The sequence below is a fragment of the Onychostoma macrolepis genome, unplaced genomic scaffold, assembly GCF_012432095.1.
Source record: "Onychostoma macrolepis isolate SWU-2019 unplaced genomic scaffold, ASM1243209v1 Scaffold25, whole genome shotgun sequence".
Classification (NCBI taxonomy): Eukaryota; Metazoa; Chordata; class Actinopteri; order Cypriniformes; family Cyprinidae; genus Onychostoma; species Onychostoma macrolepis.
Window position 1 is genome coordinate 19,727 of NW_026704764.1, and position 14,766 is coordinate 34,492.

Below are 14,766 nucleotides of genomic sequence, written 5' to 3' on the forward strand. Positions count from 1 at the left end.
CCCGCTGCGTGAATGCAGTTTGCAGATTCCGACACTATATTATTTGAATGTGATTTTCATGGCATTTTCTGCTGCTCCTAGAGGGGGTTTTGAGCAGGACCTCCCTGGAACACGGGCCTCCACCACCCGGAACAAAACATGAACACGCCATGTACATGCCACTGCAAACTTGAGCTGATACAAACCTTCACCTAGCACCCTCTGTCTTCTTTTAACACAAGGCAACTGACAAAGCTGTGAACGCTGCTCTAGTGGGCAGGTGGCTCGTGTTCTAAATCAGGAAACTTGCCGACACATGGCGGAATGGCAGCAAAAAAGCTTCCTTCGTCCCTGGGTGGGCTCGAACCACCAACCTTTCGGTTAACAGCGAGCAGCTAACGGTTGCGCCACAGAGACCTGCGGTGTGTTGGTCTGGAGTGCGGTGGCAAAAAAATCAGCTCCGTGAGACGCCACACGTCTCCTGCGTTGGCAAACTCAGGTCAAGAGACTCGCTGAAAACTGAGGCCCGTTGGGAAGTGACAAAAGCCAAAAGAATCGCCCAGCGTGGGGCTCGAACCCACGACCCTGAGATTAAGAGTCTCATGCTCTACCGACTGAGCTAGCCGGGCTGCTGCGAGCTTGTGGCGGTCTTTATCAGTGCCCAAATTTCACGCGAAACGGAGTGGGCAGGTGGCTCGTGTGCTAAATTCGGAAGCTTGCGGACACATGGCGGAATGGCAGCGAAAAACTTCCTTCGTCCCTGGGTGGGCTCGAACCACCAACCTTTCGGTTAACAGCGAGCAGCGCTAACCAGTTGCGCCACAGAGACCTGCTAGGTGCGCTCATGTGGAGAAAACAATCAGCGCCGTGCGTGCCACACAGCTGAGACAACACCGTCTCCTGCGTTAGCAAACTCAGGTCAAGAGACTCGCTGAAAACTGAGGGTCTGCTGGGAAGTGAGAGAAAGCAAAGAGAAACGCCCAACGTGGGGCTCGAACCACCAACCTTCGGTTAACAGCCGAGCAGCTAACCAGTTGCGCCACAGAGACCTGCGGTGTGTTGGTCTGGAGTGCGGTGGCAAAAAATCAGCTCCGTGAGACGCCACACGCCTCCTGCGTTGGCAAACTCAGGTCAAGAGACTCGCTGGAAACTGAGGCCCGTTGGGAAGTGAGAGAAAGCAAAGAGAAACGCCCAACGTGGGGCTCGAACCCGACCCTGAGATTAAGAGTCTCATGCTCTACCGACTGAGCTAGCCGGGCTGAAGACACACCTGAATCAGCTAATCAAGGTCTGACCAGGCAGACTAGAACCTTCAGGCGGGTCTTTGGAGCTGGTTAGCGAAACACTACAGGACAGTGGCCCTCCAGGACAGAGTTTGGACACCCCTGGCTTAGAGTGTCCTTTGTTTGTTTTAGCCATGCCTGTTGCTGTGGAACACAGTTTGAACAAGCAGAGCAGGCCGATAACATGCACAATCAAAACCGGAGTTAAAGTTCCGTTTCCATCTGTGGCAAGAGATAGAGAGAGAGAGAGGCGTGGTCACTGAAGGCAAACTTCTCCTAATTTCCAAAGGCAAAAGTGAGCCAAACAGCAAAAATCGGAGGACCCAACCTCCAACGGAATCTGAAAATACAAAGATTCTAGTACATATAGAAGCGCCAAATCGATTGACCTCTTGTCCGAAAGCCTGATGGGCTACAGGTTCAGGCAGCTCCACAAAGCGTTCCAGGCATGGTGTTCTGTCCCGCTGCGTGAATACAGTTTGCAGATTCCGACACTATATTATTTGAATGTGATTTTCATGGCATTTTCTGCTGCTCCTAGAGGGGGTTTTGAGCAGGACCTCCCTGGAAGACGGGCCTCCACCACCCGGAACAAAACATGAACACGTCATGTACATGCCACTGCAAACTTGAGCTGATACAAACCTTCACCTAGCACCCTCTGTCTTCTTTTAACACAAGGCAACTGACAAAGCTGTGAGCAGCTGCGCTAGTGGGCAGGTGGCTCGTGTTCTAAATCAGGAAACTTGCCGACACATGGCGGAATGGCAGCAAAAAGCTTCCTTCGTCCCTGGGTGGGCTCGAACCACCAACCTTCGGTTAACAGCGAGCAGCTAACGGTTGCGCCACAGAGACCTGCGAGGTGTGTTGGTCTGGAGTGCGGTGGCAAAAAATCAGCTCCGTGAGACGCCACACGTCTCCTGCGTTGGCAAACTCAGGTCAAGAGACTCGCTGAAAACTGAGGCCCGTTGGGAAGTGACAAAAGCCAAAAGAATCGCCCAACGTGGGGCTCGAACCCACGACCCTGAGATTAAGAGTCTCATGCTCTACCGACTGAGGTAGCCGGGCTGCTGCGAGTTTGTGGCGGTCTTTATCAGTGCCCAAATTTCACGCGCGAAACCGAGTGGGCAGGTGGCTCGTGTGCTAAATTCGGAAGCTTGCGGACACATGGCGGAATGGCAGCGAAAAACTTCCTTCGTCCCTGGGTGGGCTCGAACCACCAACCTTTCGGTTAACAGCGAGCAGCTAACCAGTTGCGCCACAGAGACCTGCTAGGTGCGCTCATGTGGAGAAAACAATCAGCGCCGTGCGGGCCACACAGCTGAGACAACACACGTCTCCTGCGTTAGCAAACTCAGGTCAAGAGACTCGCTGGAAACTGAGGGCCCGTTGGGAAGTGAGAGAAAGCAAAGAGAAACGCCCAACGTGGGGCTCGAACCCACGACCCTGAGATTAAGAGTCTCATGCTCTACCGACTGAGCTAGCCGGGCTGAAGACACACCTGAATCAGCTAATCAAGGTCTGACCAGGCAGACTAGAACCTTCAGGCGGGTCTTTGGAGCTGGTTAGCGAAACACTACAGGACAGTGGCCCTCAGGACAGAGTTTGGACACCCCTGGCTTAGAGTGTCCTTTGTTTGTTTTAGCCATGCCTGTTGCTGTGGAACACAGTTTGAACAAGCAGAGCAGGCCGATAACATGCACAATCAAAACCGGAGTTAAAGTTCCGTTTCCATCTGTGGCAAGAGATAGAGAGAGAGAGAGGCGTGGTCACTGAAGGCAAACTTCTCCTAATTTCAAAGGCAAAAGTGAGCCAAACAGCAAAAATCGGAGGACCCAACCTCCAACCGGAAACTGAAAATACAAAGATTCTAGTACATATAGAAGCGCGCCAAATCGATTGACCTCTTGTCCGAAAGCCTGATGGGCTACAGGTTCAGGCAGCTCCACAAAGCGTTCCAGGCATGGTGTTCTGCCCGCTGCGTGAATGCAGTTTGCAGATTCCGACACTATATTATTTGAATGTGATTTTCATGGCATTTTCTGCTGCTCCTAGAGGGGGTTTTGAGCAGGACCTCCCTGGAACACGGGCCTCCACCACCCGGAACAAAACATGAACACGCCATGTACATGCCACTGCAAACTTGAGCTGATACAAACCTTCACCTAGCACCCTCTGTCTTCTTTTAACACAAGGCAACTGACAAAGCTGTGAGCAGCTGCGCTAGTGGGCAGGTGGCTCGTGTTCTAAATCCGAAGCTTGCCGACACATGGCGGAATGGCAGCAAAAAGCTTCCTTCGTCCCTGGGTGGGCTCGAACCACCAACCTTTCGGTTAACAGCGAGCAGCTAACGGTTGCGCCACAGAGACCTGCGGTGTGTTGGTCTGGAGTGCGGTGGCAAAAAATCAGCTCCGTGAGACGCCACACGTCTCCTGCGTTGGCAAACTCAGGTCAAGAGACTCGCTGAAAACTGAGGGCCCGTTGGGAAGTGACAAAAGCCAAAAGAATCGCCCAACGTGGGGCTCGAACCACCAACCTTCGGTTAACAGCGAGCAGCGCTAACCAGTTGCGCCACAGAGACCTGCTAGGTGCGCTCATGTGGAGAAAACAATCAGCGCCGTCGTGCCACACAGCTGAGACAACACCGTCTCCTGCGTTAGCAAACTCAGGTCAAGAGACTCGCTGAAAACTGAGGGCCCGTTGGGAAGTGACAAAAGCCAAAAGAATCGCCCAACGTGGGGCTCGAACCACCAACCTTTCGGTTAACAGCCGAGCAGCTAACCAGTTGCGCCACAGAGACCTGCGAGGTGTGTTGGTCTGGAGTGCGGTGGCAAAAAAAATCAGCTCCGTGAGACGCCACACGTCTCCTGCGTTGGCAAACTCAGGTCAAGAGACTCGCTGAAAACTGAGGGCCCGTTGGGAAGTGAGAGAAAGCAAAGAGAAACGCCCAACGTGGGGCTCGAACCACCAACCTTCGGTTAACAGCGAGCAGCTAACGGTTGCGCCACAGAGACCTGCTAGGTGCGCTCATGTGGAGAAAACAATCAGCGCCGTGCGTGCCACACAGCTGAGACAACACCGTCTCCTGCGTTAGCAAACTCAGGTCAAGAGACTCGCTGGAAACTGAGGCCCGTTGGGAAGTGAGAGAAAGCAAAGAGAAACGCCCAACGTGGGGCTCGAACCCACGACCCTGAGATTAAGAGTCTCATGCTCTACCGACTGAGCTAGCCGGGCTGAAGACACACCTGAATCAGCTAATCAAGGTCTGACCAGGCAGACTAGAACCTTCCAGGCGGGTCTTTGGAGCTGGTTAAGCGAAACACTACAGGACAGTGGCCCTCAGGACAGAGTTTGGACACCCCTGGCTTAGAGTGTCCTTTGTTTGTTTTAGCCATGCCTGTTGCTGTGGAACACAGTTTGAACAAGCAGAGCAGGCCGATAACATGCACAATCAAAACCGGAGTTAAAGTTCCGTTTCCATCTGTGGCAAGAGATAGAGAGAGAGAGAGAGGCGTGGTCACTGAAGGCAAACTTCTCCTAATTTCCAAAGGCAAAAAGTGAGCCAAACAGCAAAAATCGGAGGACCCAACCTCCAACCGGAAACTGAAAATACAAAGATTCTAGTACATATAGAAGCGCGCCAAATCGATTGACCTCTTGTCCGAAAGCCTGATGGGCTACAGGTTCAGGCAGCTCCACAAAGCGTTCCAGGCATGGTGTTCTGCCCGCTGCGTGAATGCAGTTTGCAGATTCCGACACTATATTATTTGAATGTGATTTTCATGGCATTTTCTGCTGCTCCTAGAGGGGGTTTTGAGCAGGACCTCCCTGGAACACGGGCCTCCACCACCCGGAACAAAACATGAACACGCCATGTACATGCCACTGCAAACTTGAGCTGATACAAACCTTCACCTAGCACCCTCTGTCTTCTTTTAACACAAGGCAACTGACAAAGCTGTGAACGCTGCTCTAGTGGGCAGGTGGCTCGTGTTCTAAATCAGGAAACTTGCCGACACATGGCGGAATGGCAGCAAAAAAGCTTCCTTCGTCCCTGGGTGGGCTCGAACCACCAACCTTTCGGTTAACAGCGAGCAGCGCTAACCAGTTGCGCCACAGAGACCTGCGGTGTGTTGGTCTGGAGTGCGGTGGCAAAAAATCAGCTCCGTGAGGCGCCACACGTCTCCTGCGTTGGCAAACTCAGGTCAAGAGACTCGCTGAAAACTGAGGGCCCGTTGGGAAGTGACAAAAAGCCAAAAGAATCGCCCAACGTGGGGCTCGAACCCACGACCCTGAGATTAAGAGTCTCATGCTCTACCGACTGAGCTAGCCGGGCTGCTGCGAGCTTGTGGCGGTCTTTATCAGTGCCCAAATTTCACGCGCGAAACGGAGTGGGCAGGTGGCTCGTGTGCTAAATTCGGAAGCTTGCGGACACATGGCGGAATGGCAGCGAAAAACTTCCTTCGTCCCTGGGTGGGCTCGAACCACCAACCTTCGGTTAACAGCGAGCAGCTAACCAGTTGCGCCACAGAGACCTGCTAGGTGCGCTCATGTGGAGAAAACAATCAGCGCCGTGCGTGCCACACAGCTGAGACAACACCGTCTCCTGCGTTAGCAAACTCAGGTCAAGAGACTCGCTGGAAACTGAGGGCCCGTTGGGAAGTGAGAGAAAGCAAAGAGAAACGCCCAACGTGGGGCTCGAACCCGACCCTGAGATTAAGAGTCTCATGCTCTACCGACTGAGCTAGCCGGGCTGAAGACACACCTGAATCAGCTAATCAAGGTCTGACCAGGCAGACTAGAACCTTCAGGCGGGTCTTTGGAGCTGGTTAAGCGAAACACTACAGGACAGTGGCCCTCAGGACAGAGTTTGGACACCCCTGGCTTAGAGTGTCCTTTGTTTGTTTTAGCCATGCCTGTTGCTGTGGAACACAGTTTGAACAAGCAGAGCAGGCCGATAACATGCACAATCAAAACCGGAGTTAAAGTTCCGTTTCCATCTGTGGCAAGAGATAGAGAGAGAGAGAGAGAGGCGTGGTCACTGAAGGCAAACTTCTCCTAATTTCCAAAGGCAAAAGTGAGCCAAACAGCAAAAATCGGAGGACCCAACCTCCAACCGGAATCTGAAAATACAAAGATTCTAGTACATATAGAAGCGCCAAATCGATTGACCTCTTGTCCGAAAGCCTGATAGGCTACAGGTTCAGGCAGCTCCACAAAGCGTTCCAGGCATGGTGTTCTGTCCCGCTGCGTGAATGCAGTTTGCAGATTCCGACACTATATTATTTGAATGTGATTTTCATGGCATTTTCTGCTGCTCCTAGAGGAGGTTTTGAGCAGGACCTCCCTGGAACACGGGCCTCCACCACCGGAACAAAACATGAACACGTCATGTACATGCCACTGCAAACTTGAGCTGATACAAACCTTCACCTAGCACCCTCTGTCTTCTTTTAACACAAGGCAACTGACAAAGCTGTGAGCAGCTGCGCTAGTGGGCAGGTGGCTCGTGTTCTAAATCCGGAAGCTTGCCGACACATGGCGGAATGGCAGCAAAAAAGCTTCCTTCGTCCCTGGGTGGGCTCGAACCACCAACCTTTCGGTTAACAGCCGAGCAGCTAACCAGTTGCGCCACAGAGACCTGCGAGGTGTGTTGGTCTGGAGTGCGGTGGCAAAAAATCAGCTCCGTGAGACGCCACACGTCTCCTGCGTTGGCAAACTCAGGTCAAGAGACTCGCTGAAAACTGAGGGCCCGTTGGGAAGTGACAAAAAGCCAAAAGAATCGCCCAACGTGGGGCTCGAACCCACGACCCTGAGATTAAGAGTCTCATGCTCTACCGACTGAGCTAGCCGGGCTGCTGCGAGCTTGTGGCGGTCTTTATCAGTGCCCAAATTTCACGCAGCGAAGCGGGTGGGCAGGTGGCTCGTGTGCTAAATTCGGAAGCTTGCGGACACATGGCGGAATGGCAGCGAAAAACTTCCTTCGTCCCTGGGTGGGCTCGAACCACCAACCTTCGGTTAACAGCGAGCGCTAACCAGTTGCGCCACAGAGACCTGCTAGGTGCGCTCATGTGGAGAAAACAATCAGCGCCGTGCGTGCCACACAGCTGAGACAACACACGTCTCCTGCGTTAGCAAACTCAGGTCAAGAGACTCGCTGGAAACTGAGGGCCCGTTGGGAAGTGAGAGAAAGCAAAGAGAAACGCCCAACGTGGGGCTCGAACCCACGACCCTGAGATTAAGAGTCTCATGCTCTACCGACTGAGCTAGCCGGGCTGAAGACACACCTGAATCAGCTAATCAAGGTCTGACCAGGCAGACTAGAACCTTCCAGGCGGGTCTTTGGAGCTGGTTAAAGCGAAACACTACAGGACAGTGGCCCTCCAGGACAGAGTTTGGACACCCCTGGCTTAGAGTGTCCTTTGTTTGTTTTAGCCATGCCTGTTGCTGTGGAACACAGTTTGAACAAGCAGAGCAGGCCGATAACATGCACAATCAAAACCCGGAGTTAAAGTTCCGTTTCCATCTGTGGCAAGAGATAGAGAGAGAGAGAGAGAGAGAGAGAGAGCGTGGTCACTGAAGGCAAACTTCTCCTAATTTCCAAAGGCAAAAAGTGAGCCAAACAGCAAAAATCGGAGGACCCAACCTCCAACCGGAAACTGAAAATACAAAGATTCTAGTACATATAGAAGCGCGCCAAATCGATTGACCTCTTGTCCGAAAGCCTGATGGGCTACAGGTTCAGGCAGCTCCACAAACGTTCCAGGCATGGTGTTCTGCCCCGCTGCGTGAATGCAGTTTGCAGATTCCGACACTATATTATTTGAATGTGATTTTCATGGCATTTTCTGCTGCTCCTAGAGGGGGTTTTGAGCAGGACCTCCCTGGAACACGGGCCTCCACCACCCGGAACAAAACATGAACACGCCATGTACATGCCACTGCAAACTTGAGCTGATACAAACCTTCACCTAGCACCCTCTGTCTTCTTTTAACACAAGGCAACTGACAAAGCTGTGAGCAGCTGCGCTAGTGGGCAGGTGGCTCGTGTTCTAAATCCGAAGCTTGCCGACACATGGCGGAATGGCAGCAAAAAGCTTCCTTCGTCCCTGGGTGGGCTCGAACCACCAACCTTTCGGTTAACAGCGAGCAGCTAACCGGTTGCGCCACAGAGACTTGCGAGGTGTGTTGGTCTGGAGTGCGGTGGCAAAAAAAATCAGCTCCGTGAGACGCCACACGTCTCCTGCGTTGGCAAACTCAGGTCAAGAGACTCGCTGAAAACTGAGGGCCCGTTGGGAAGTGACGAAAAGCCAAAAGAATCGCCCAACGTGGGGCTCGAACCCACGACCCTGAGATTAAGAGTCTCATGCTCTACCGACTGAGCTAGCCGGGCTGCTGCGAGCTTGTGGCGGTCTTTATCAGTGCCCAAATTTCACGCGAAACGGAGTGGGCAGGTGGCTCGTGTGCTAAATTCGGAAGCTTGCGGACACATGGCGGAATGGCAGCAAAAAGCTTCCTTCGTCCCTGGGTGGGCTCGAACCACCAACCTTCGGTTAACAGCGAGCAGCTAACCGGTTGCGCCACAGAGACCTGCTAGGTGCGCTCATGTGGAGAAAACAATCAGCGCCGTGCGTGCCACACAGCTGAGACAACACACGCCTCCTGCGTTAGCAAACTCAGGTCAAGAGACTCGCTGGAAACTGAGGCCCGTTGGGAAGTGAGAGAAAGCAAAGAGAAACGCCCAACGTGGGGCTCGAACCCACGACCCTGAGATTAAGAGTCTCATGCTCTACCGACTGAGCTAGCCGGGCTGAAGACACACCTGAATCAGCTAATCAAGGTCTGACCAGGCAGACTAGAACCTTCAGGCGGGTCTTTGGAGCTGGTTAAAGCGAAACACTACAGGACAGTGGCCCTCAGGACAGAGTTTGGACACCCCTGGCTTAGAGTGTCCTTTGTTTGTTTTAGCCATGCCTGTTGCTGTGGAACACAGTTTGAACAAGCAGAGCAGGCCGATAACATGCACAATCAAAACCCGGAGTTAAAGTTCCGTTTCCATCTGTGGCAAGAGATAGAGAGAGAGAGAGCGTGGTCACTGAAGGCAAACTTCTCCTAATTTCCAAAGGCAAAAAGTGAGCCAAACAGCAAAAATCGGAGGACCCAACCTCCAACCGGAAACTGAAAATACAAAGATTCTAGTACATATAGAAGCGCGCCAAATCGATTGACCTCTTGTCCGAAAGCCTGATGGGCTACAGGTTCAGGCAGCTCCACAAACGTTCCAGGCATGGTGTTCTGCCCCGCTGCGTGAATACAGTTTGCAGATTCCGACACTATATTATTTGAATGTGATTTTCATGGCATTTTCTGCTGCTCCTAGAGGAGGTTTTGAGCAGGACCTCCTGGAACACGGGCCTCCACCACCGGAACAAAACATGAACACGTCATGTACATGCCACTGCAAACTTGAGCTGATACAAACCTTCACCTAGCACCCTCTGTCTTCTTTTAACACAAGGCAACTGACAAAGCTGTGAACGCTGCTCTAGTGGGCAGGTGGCTCGTGTTCTAAATCAGGAAACTTGCCGACACATGGCGGAATGGCAGCAAAAAACTTCCTTCGTCCCTGGGTGGGCTCGAACCACCAACCTTTCGGTTAACAGCGAGCAGCTAACCAGTTGCGCCACAGAGACCTGCTAGGTGCGCTCATGTGGAGAAAACAATCAGCGCCGTGCGTGCCACACAGCTGAGACAACACCGTCTCCTGCGTTAGCAAACTCAGGTCAAGAGACTCGCTGAAAACTGAGGGCCCGTTGGGAAGTGACAAAAGCCAAAAGAATCGCCCAACGTGGGGCTCGAACCCGACCCTGAGATTAAGAGTCTCATGCTCACCGACTGAGCTAGCCGGGCTGAAGACACACCTGAATCAGCTAATCAAGGTCTGACCAGGCAGACTAGAACCTTCAGGCGGGTCTTTGGAGCTGGTTATAGCGAAACACTACAGGACAGTGGCCCTCCAGGACAGAGTTTGGACACCCCTGGCTTAGAGTGTCCTTTGTTTGTTTTAGCCATGCCTGTTGCTGTGGAACACAGTTTGAACAAGCAGAGCAGGCCGATAACATGCACAATCAAAACCGGAGTTAAAGTTCCGTTTCCATCTGTGGCAAGAGATAGAGAGAGAGAGAGAGAGGCGTGGTCACTGAAGGCAAACTTCTCCTAATTTCCAAAGGCAAAAAGTGAGCCAAACAGCAAAAATCGGAGGACCCAACCTCCAACCGGAATCTGAAAATACAAAGATTCTAGTACATATAGAAGCGCGCCAAATCGATTGACCTCTTGTCCGAAAGCCTGATAGGCTACAGGTTCAGGCAGCTCCACAAACGTTCCAGGCATGGTGTTCTGTCCCGCTGCGTGAATGCAGTTTGCAGATTCCGACACTATATTATTTGAATGTGATTTTCATGGCATTTTCTGCTGCTCCTAGAGGAGGTTTTGAGCAGGACCTCCCTGGAACACGGGCCTCCACCACCCGGAACAAAACATGAACACGTCATGTACATGCCACTGCAAACTTGAGCTGATACAAACCTTCACCTAGCACCCTCTGTCTTCTTTTAACACAAGGCAACTGACAAAGCTGTGAGCAGCTGCGCTAGTGGGCAGGTGGCTCGTGTTCTAAATCCGAAGCTTGCCGACACATGGCGGAATGGCAGCAAAAAGCTTCCTTCGTCCCTGGGTGGGCTCGAACCACCAACCTTTCGGTTAACAGCGAGCAGCTAACCGGTTGCGCCACAGAGACCTGCGAGGTGTGTTGGTCTGGAGTGCGGTGGCAAAAAATCAGCTCCGTGAGACGCCACACGTCTCCTGCGTTGGCAAACTCAGGTCAAGAGACTCGCTGAAAACTGAGGCCCGTTGGGAAGTGACAAAAGCCAAAAGAATCGCCCAACGTGGGGCTCGAACCCACGACCCTGAGATTAAGAGTCTCATGCTCTACCGACTGAGCTAGCCGGGCTGCTGCGAGCTTGTGGCGGTCTTTATCAGTGCCCAAATTTCACGCGAAACGGAGTGGGCAGGTGGCTCGTGTGCTAAATTCGGAAGCTTGCGGACACATGGCGGAATGGCAGCAAAAAGCTTCCTTCGTCCCTGGGTGGGCTCGAACCACCAACCTTTCGGTTAACAGCGAGCAGCGCTAACCAGTTGCGCCACAGAGACCTGCTAGGTGCGCTCATGTGGAGAAAACAATCAGCGCCGTCGTGCCACACAGCTGAGACAACACACGTCTCCTGCGTTGGCAAACTCAGGTCAAGAGACTCGCTGGAAACTGAGGCCCGTTGGGAAGTGAGAGAAAGCAAAGAGAAACGCCCAACGTGGGGCTCGAACCACCAACCTTCGGTTAACAGCCGAGCAGCTAACCAGTTGCGCCACAGAGACCTGCGGTGTGTTGGTCTGGAGTGCGGTGGCAAAAAATCAGCTCCGTGAGACGCCACACGCCTCCTGCGTTGGCAAACTCAGGTCAAGAGACTCGCTGAAAACTGAGGGCCCGTTGGGAAGTGAGAGAAAGCAAAGAGAAACGCCCAACGTGGGGCTCGAACCCACGACCCTGAGATTAAGAGTCTCATGCTCTACCGACTGAGCTAGCCGGGCTGAAGACACACCTGAATCAGCTAATCAAGGTCTGACCAGGCAGACTAGAACCTTCAGGCGGGTCTTTGGAGCTGGTTAAGCGAAACACTACAGGACAGTGGCCCTCAGGACAGAGTTTGGACACCCCTGGCTTAGAGTGTCCTTTGTTTGTTTTAGCCATGCCTGTTGCTGTGGAACACAGTTTGAACAAGCAGAGCAGGCCGATAACATGCACAATCAAAACCGGAGTTAAAGTTCCGTTTCCATCTGTGGCAAGAGATAGAGAGAGAGAGAGAGAGAGGCGTGGTCACTGAAGGCAAACTTCTCCTAATTTCCAAAGGCAAAAGTGAGCCAAACAGCAAAAATCGGAGGACCCAACCTCCAACCGGAATCTGAAAATACAAAGATTCTAGTACATATAGAAGCGCCAAATCGATTGACCTCTTGTCCGAAAGCCTGATAGGCTACAGGTTCAGGCAGCTCCACAAACGTTCCAGGCATGGTGTTCTGTCCCGCTGCGTGAATGCAGTTTGCAGATTCCGACACTATATTATTTGAATGTGATTTTCATGGCATTTTCTGCTGCTCCTAGAGGAGGTTTTGAGCAGGACCTCCCTGGAACACGGGCCTCCACCACCGGAACAAAACATGAACACGTCATGTACATGCCACTGCAAACTTGAGCTGATACAAACCTTCACCTAGCACCCTCTGTCTTCTTTTAACACAAGGCAACTGACAAAGCTGTGAGCAGCTGCGCTAGTGGGCAGGTGGCTCGTGTTCTAAATCCGGAAGCTTGCCGACACATGGCGGAATGGCAGCAAAAAAGCTTCCTTCGTCCCTGGGTGGGCTCGAACCACCAACCTTTCGGTTAACAGCGAGCAGCGCTAACCGGTTGCGCCACAGAGACCTGCGAGGTGTGTTGGTCTGGAGTGCGGTGGCAAAAAAAATCAGCTCCGTGAGACGCCACACGTCTCCTGCGTTGGCAAACTCAGGTCAAGAGACTCGCTGAAAACTGAGGGCCCGTTGGGAAGTGACAAAAAGCCAAAAGAATCGCCCAACGTGGGGCTCGAACCCACGACCCTGAGATTAAGAGTCTCATGCTCTACCGACTGAGCTAGCCGGGCTGCTGCGAGCTTGTGGCGGTCTTTATCAGTGCCCAAATTTCACGCGCGAAACGGAGTGGGCAGGTGGCTCGTGTGCTAAATTCGGAAGCTTGCGGACACATGGCGGAATGGCAGCGAAAAACTTCCTTCGTCCCTGGGTGGGCTCGAACCACCAACCTTTCGGTTAACAGCGAGCAGCTAACCAGTTGCGCCACAGAGACCTGCTAGGTGCGCTCATGTGGAGAAAACAATCAGCGCCGTGCGTGCCACACAGCTGAGACAACACCGTCTCCTGCGTTAGCAAACTCAGGTCAAGAGACTCGCTGGAAACTGAGGGCCCGTTGGGAAGTGACAAAAGCCAAAAGAATCGCCCAACGTGGGGCTCGAACCACCAACCTTCGGTTAACAGCGAGCAGCTAACCGGTTGCGCCACAGAGACCTGCGAGGTGTGTTGGTCTGGAGTGCGGTGGCAAAAAAAATCAGCTCCGTGAGACGCCACACGTCTCCTGCGTTGGCAAACTCAGGTCAAGAGACTCGCTGAAAACTGAGGGCCCGTTGGGAAGTGACAAAAAGCCAAAAGAATCGCCCAACGTGGGGCTCGAACCCACGACCCTGAGATTAAGAGTCTCATGCTCTACCGACTGAGCTAGCCGGGCTGCTGCGAGCTTGTGGCGGTCTTTATCAGTGCCCAAATTTCACGCGAAACGGAGTGGGCAGGTGGCTCGTGTTCTAAATCCGGAAGCTTGCCGACACATGGCGGAATGGCAGCAAAAAGCTTCCTTCGTCCCTGGGTGGGCTCGAACCACCAACCTTTCGGTTAACAGCGAGCAGCTAACCAGTTGCGCCACAGAGACCTGCTAGGTGCGCTCATGTGGAGAAAACAATCAGCGCCGTGCGTGCCACACAGCTGAGACAACACACGTCTCCTGCGTTAGCAAACTCAGGTCAAGAGACTCGCTGGAAACTGAGGCCCGTTGGGAAGTGACAAAAGCCAAAAGAATCGCCCAACGTGGGGCTCGAACCCACGACCCTGAGATTAAGAGTCTCATGCTCTACCGACTGAGCTAGCCGGGCTGAAGACACACCTGAATCAGCTAATCAAGGTCTGACCAGGCAGACTAGAACCTTCCAGGCGGGTCTTTGGAGCTGGTTATAGCGAAACACTACAGGACAGTGGCCCTCCAGGACAGAGTTTGGACACCCCTGGCTTAGAGTGTCCTTTGTTTGTTTTAGCCATGCCTGTTGCTGTGGAACACAGTTTGAACAAGCAGAGCAGGCCGATAACATGCACAATCAAAACCGGAGTTAAAGTTCCGTTTCCATCTGTGGCAAGAGATAGAGAGAGAGAGAGCGTGGTCACTGAAGGCAAACTTCTCCTAATTTCCAAAGGCAAAAGTGAGCCAAACAGCAAAAATCGGAGGACCCAACCTCCAACCGAATCTGAAAATACAAAGATTCTAGTACATATAGAAGCGCCAAATCGATTGACCTCTTGTCCGAAAGCCTGATAGGCTACAGGTTCAGGCAGCTCCACAAACGTTCCAGGCATGGTGTTCTGCCCGCTGCGTGAATGCAGTTTGCAGATTCCGACACTATATTATTTGAATGTGATTTTCATGGCATTTTCTGCTGCTCCTAGAGGAGGTTTTGAGCAGGACCTCCTGGAACACGGGCCTCCACCACCGGAACAAAACATGAACACGCCATGTACATGCCACTGCAAACTTGAGCTGATACAAACCTTCACCTAGCACCCTCTGTCTTCTTTAACACAA

General features: G+C 52.7%; 16 non-coding genes across 16 annotated transcripts; all 16 read right to left on the minus strand.

Moving 5' to 3' along the window:
* Window positions 1-535: 535 nt before the first annotated feature.
* trnak-cuu (transfer RNA lysine (anticodon CUU)) lies at window positions 536-608 on the minus strand. The gene has a single exon. It is a non-coding gene; the product is annotated as a tRNA-Lys (tRNA).
* Window positions 609-1,167: 559 nt separating this feature from the next.
* trnak-cuu (transfer RNA lysine (anticodon CUU)) lies at window positions 1,168-1,238 on the minus strand. Its single transcript has one exon. It is a non-coding gene; the product is annotated as a tRNA-Lys (tRNA).
* Window positions 1,239-2,257: 1,019 nt separating this feature from the next.
* trnak-cuu (transfer RNA lysine (anticodon CUU)) lies at window positions 2,258-2,330 on the minus strand. Its single transcript has one exon. It is a non-coding gene; the product is annotated as a tRNA-Lys (tRNA).
* Window positions 2,331-2,679: 349 nt separating this feature from the next.
* trnak-cuu (transfer RNA lysine (anticodon CUU)) lies at window positions 2,680-2,752 on the minus strand. The gene has a single exon. It is a non-coding gene; the product is annotated as a tRNA-Lys (tRNA).
* Window positions 2,753-4,423: 1,671 nt separating this feature from the next.
* trnak-cuu (transfer RNA lysine (anticodon CUU)) lies at window positions 4,424-4,496 on the minus strand. Its single transcript has one exon. It is a non-coding gene; the product is annotated as a tRNA-Lys (tRNA).
* A 1,029-nt stretch (window positions 4,497-5,525) lies between these two features.
* trnak-cuu (transfer RNA lysine (anticodon CUU)) lies at window positions 5,526-5,598 on the minus strand. Its single transcript has one exon. It is a non-coding gene; the product is annotated as a tRNA-Lys (tRNA).
* A 347-nt stretch (window positions 5,599-5,945) lies between these two features.
* Window positions 5,946-6,016, minus strand: trnak-cuu (transfer RNA lysine (anticodon CUU)). Its single transcript has one exon. It is a non-coding gene; the product is annotated as a tRNA-Lys (tRNA).
* Window positions 6,017-7,045: 1,029 nt separating this feature from the next.
* trnak-cuu (transfer RNA lysine (anticodon CUU)) lies at window positions 7,046-7,118 on the minus strand. Its single transcript has one exon. It is a non-coding gene; the product is annotated as a tRNA-Lys (tRNA).
* Window positions 7,119-7,465: 347 nt separating this feature from the next.
* On the minus strand, window positions 7,466-7,538 carry trnak-cuu (transfer RNA lysine (anticodon CUU)). Its single transcript has one exon. It is a non-coding gene; the product is annotated as a tRNA-Lys (tRNA).
* Window positions 7,539-8,582: 1,044 nt separating this feature from the next.
* On the minus strand, window positions 8,583-8,655 carry trnak-cuu (transfer RNA lysine (anticodon CUU)). Its single transcript has one exon. It is a non-coding gene; the product is annotated as a tRNA-Lys (tRNA).
* Window positions 8,656-9,000: 345 nt separating this feature from the next.
* Window positions 9,001-9,073, minus strand: trnak-cuu (transfer RNA lysine (anticodon CUU)). Its single transcript has one exon. It is a non-coding gene; the product is annotated as a tRNA-Lys (tRNA).
* A 2,128-nt stretch (window positions 9,074-11,201) lies between these two features.
* On the minus strand, window positions 11,202-11,274 carry trnak-cuu (transfer RNA lysine (anticodon CUU)). The gene has a single exon. It is a non-coding gene; the product is annotated as a tRNA-Lys (tRNA).
* Window positions 11,275-11,833: 559 nt separating this feature from the next.
* Window positions 11,834-11,906, minus strand: trnak-cuu (transfer RNA lysine (anticodon CUU)). The gene has a single exon. It is a non-coding gene; the product is annotated as a tRNA-Lys (tRNA).
* A 1,033-nt stretch (window positions 11,907-12,939) lies between these two features.
* On the minus strand, window positions 12,940-13,012 carry trnak-cuu (transfer RNA lysine (anticodon CUU)). The gene has a single exon. It is a non-coding gene; the product is annotated as a tRNA-Lys (tRNA).
* A 562-nt stretch (window positions 13,013-13,574) lies between these two features.
* trnak-cuu (transfer RNA lysine (anticodon CUU)) lies at window positions 13,575-13,647 on the minus strand. The gene has a single exon. It is a non-coding gene; the product is annotated as a tRNA-Lys (tRNA).
* A 345-nt stretch (window positions 13,648-13,992) lies between these two features.
* On the minus strand, window positions 13,993-14,065 carry trnak-cuu (transfer RNA lysine (anticodon CUU)). The gene has a single exon. It is a non-coding gene; the product is annotated as a tRNA-Lys (tRNA).
* Between the last annotated feature and the right edge of the window lie 701 nt (window positions 14,066-14,766).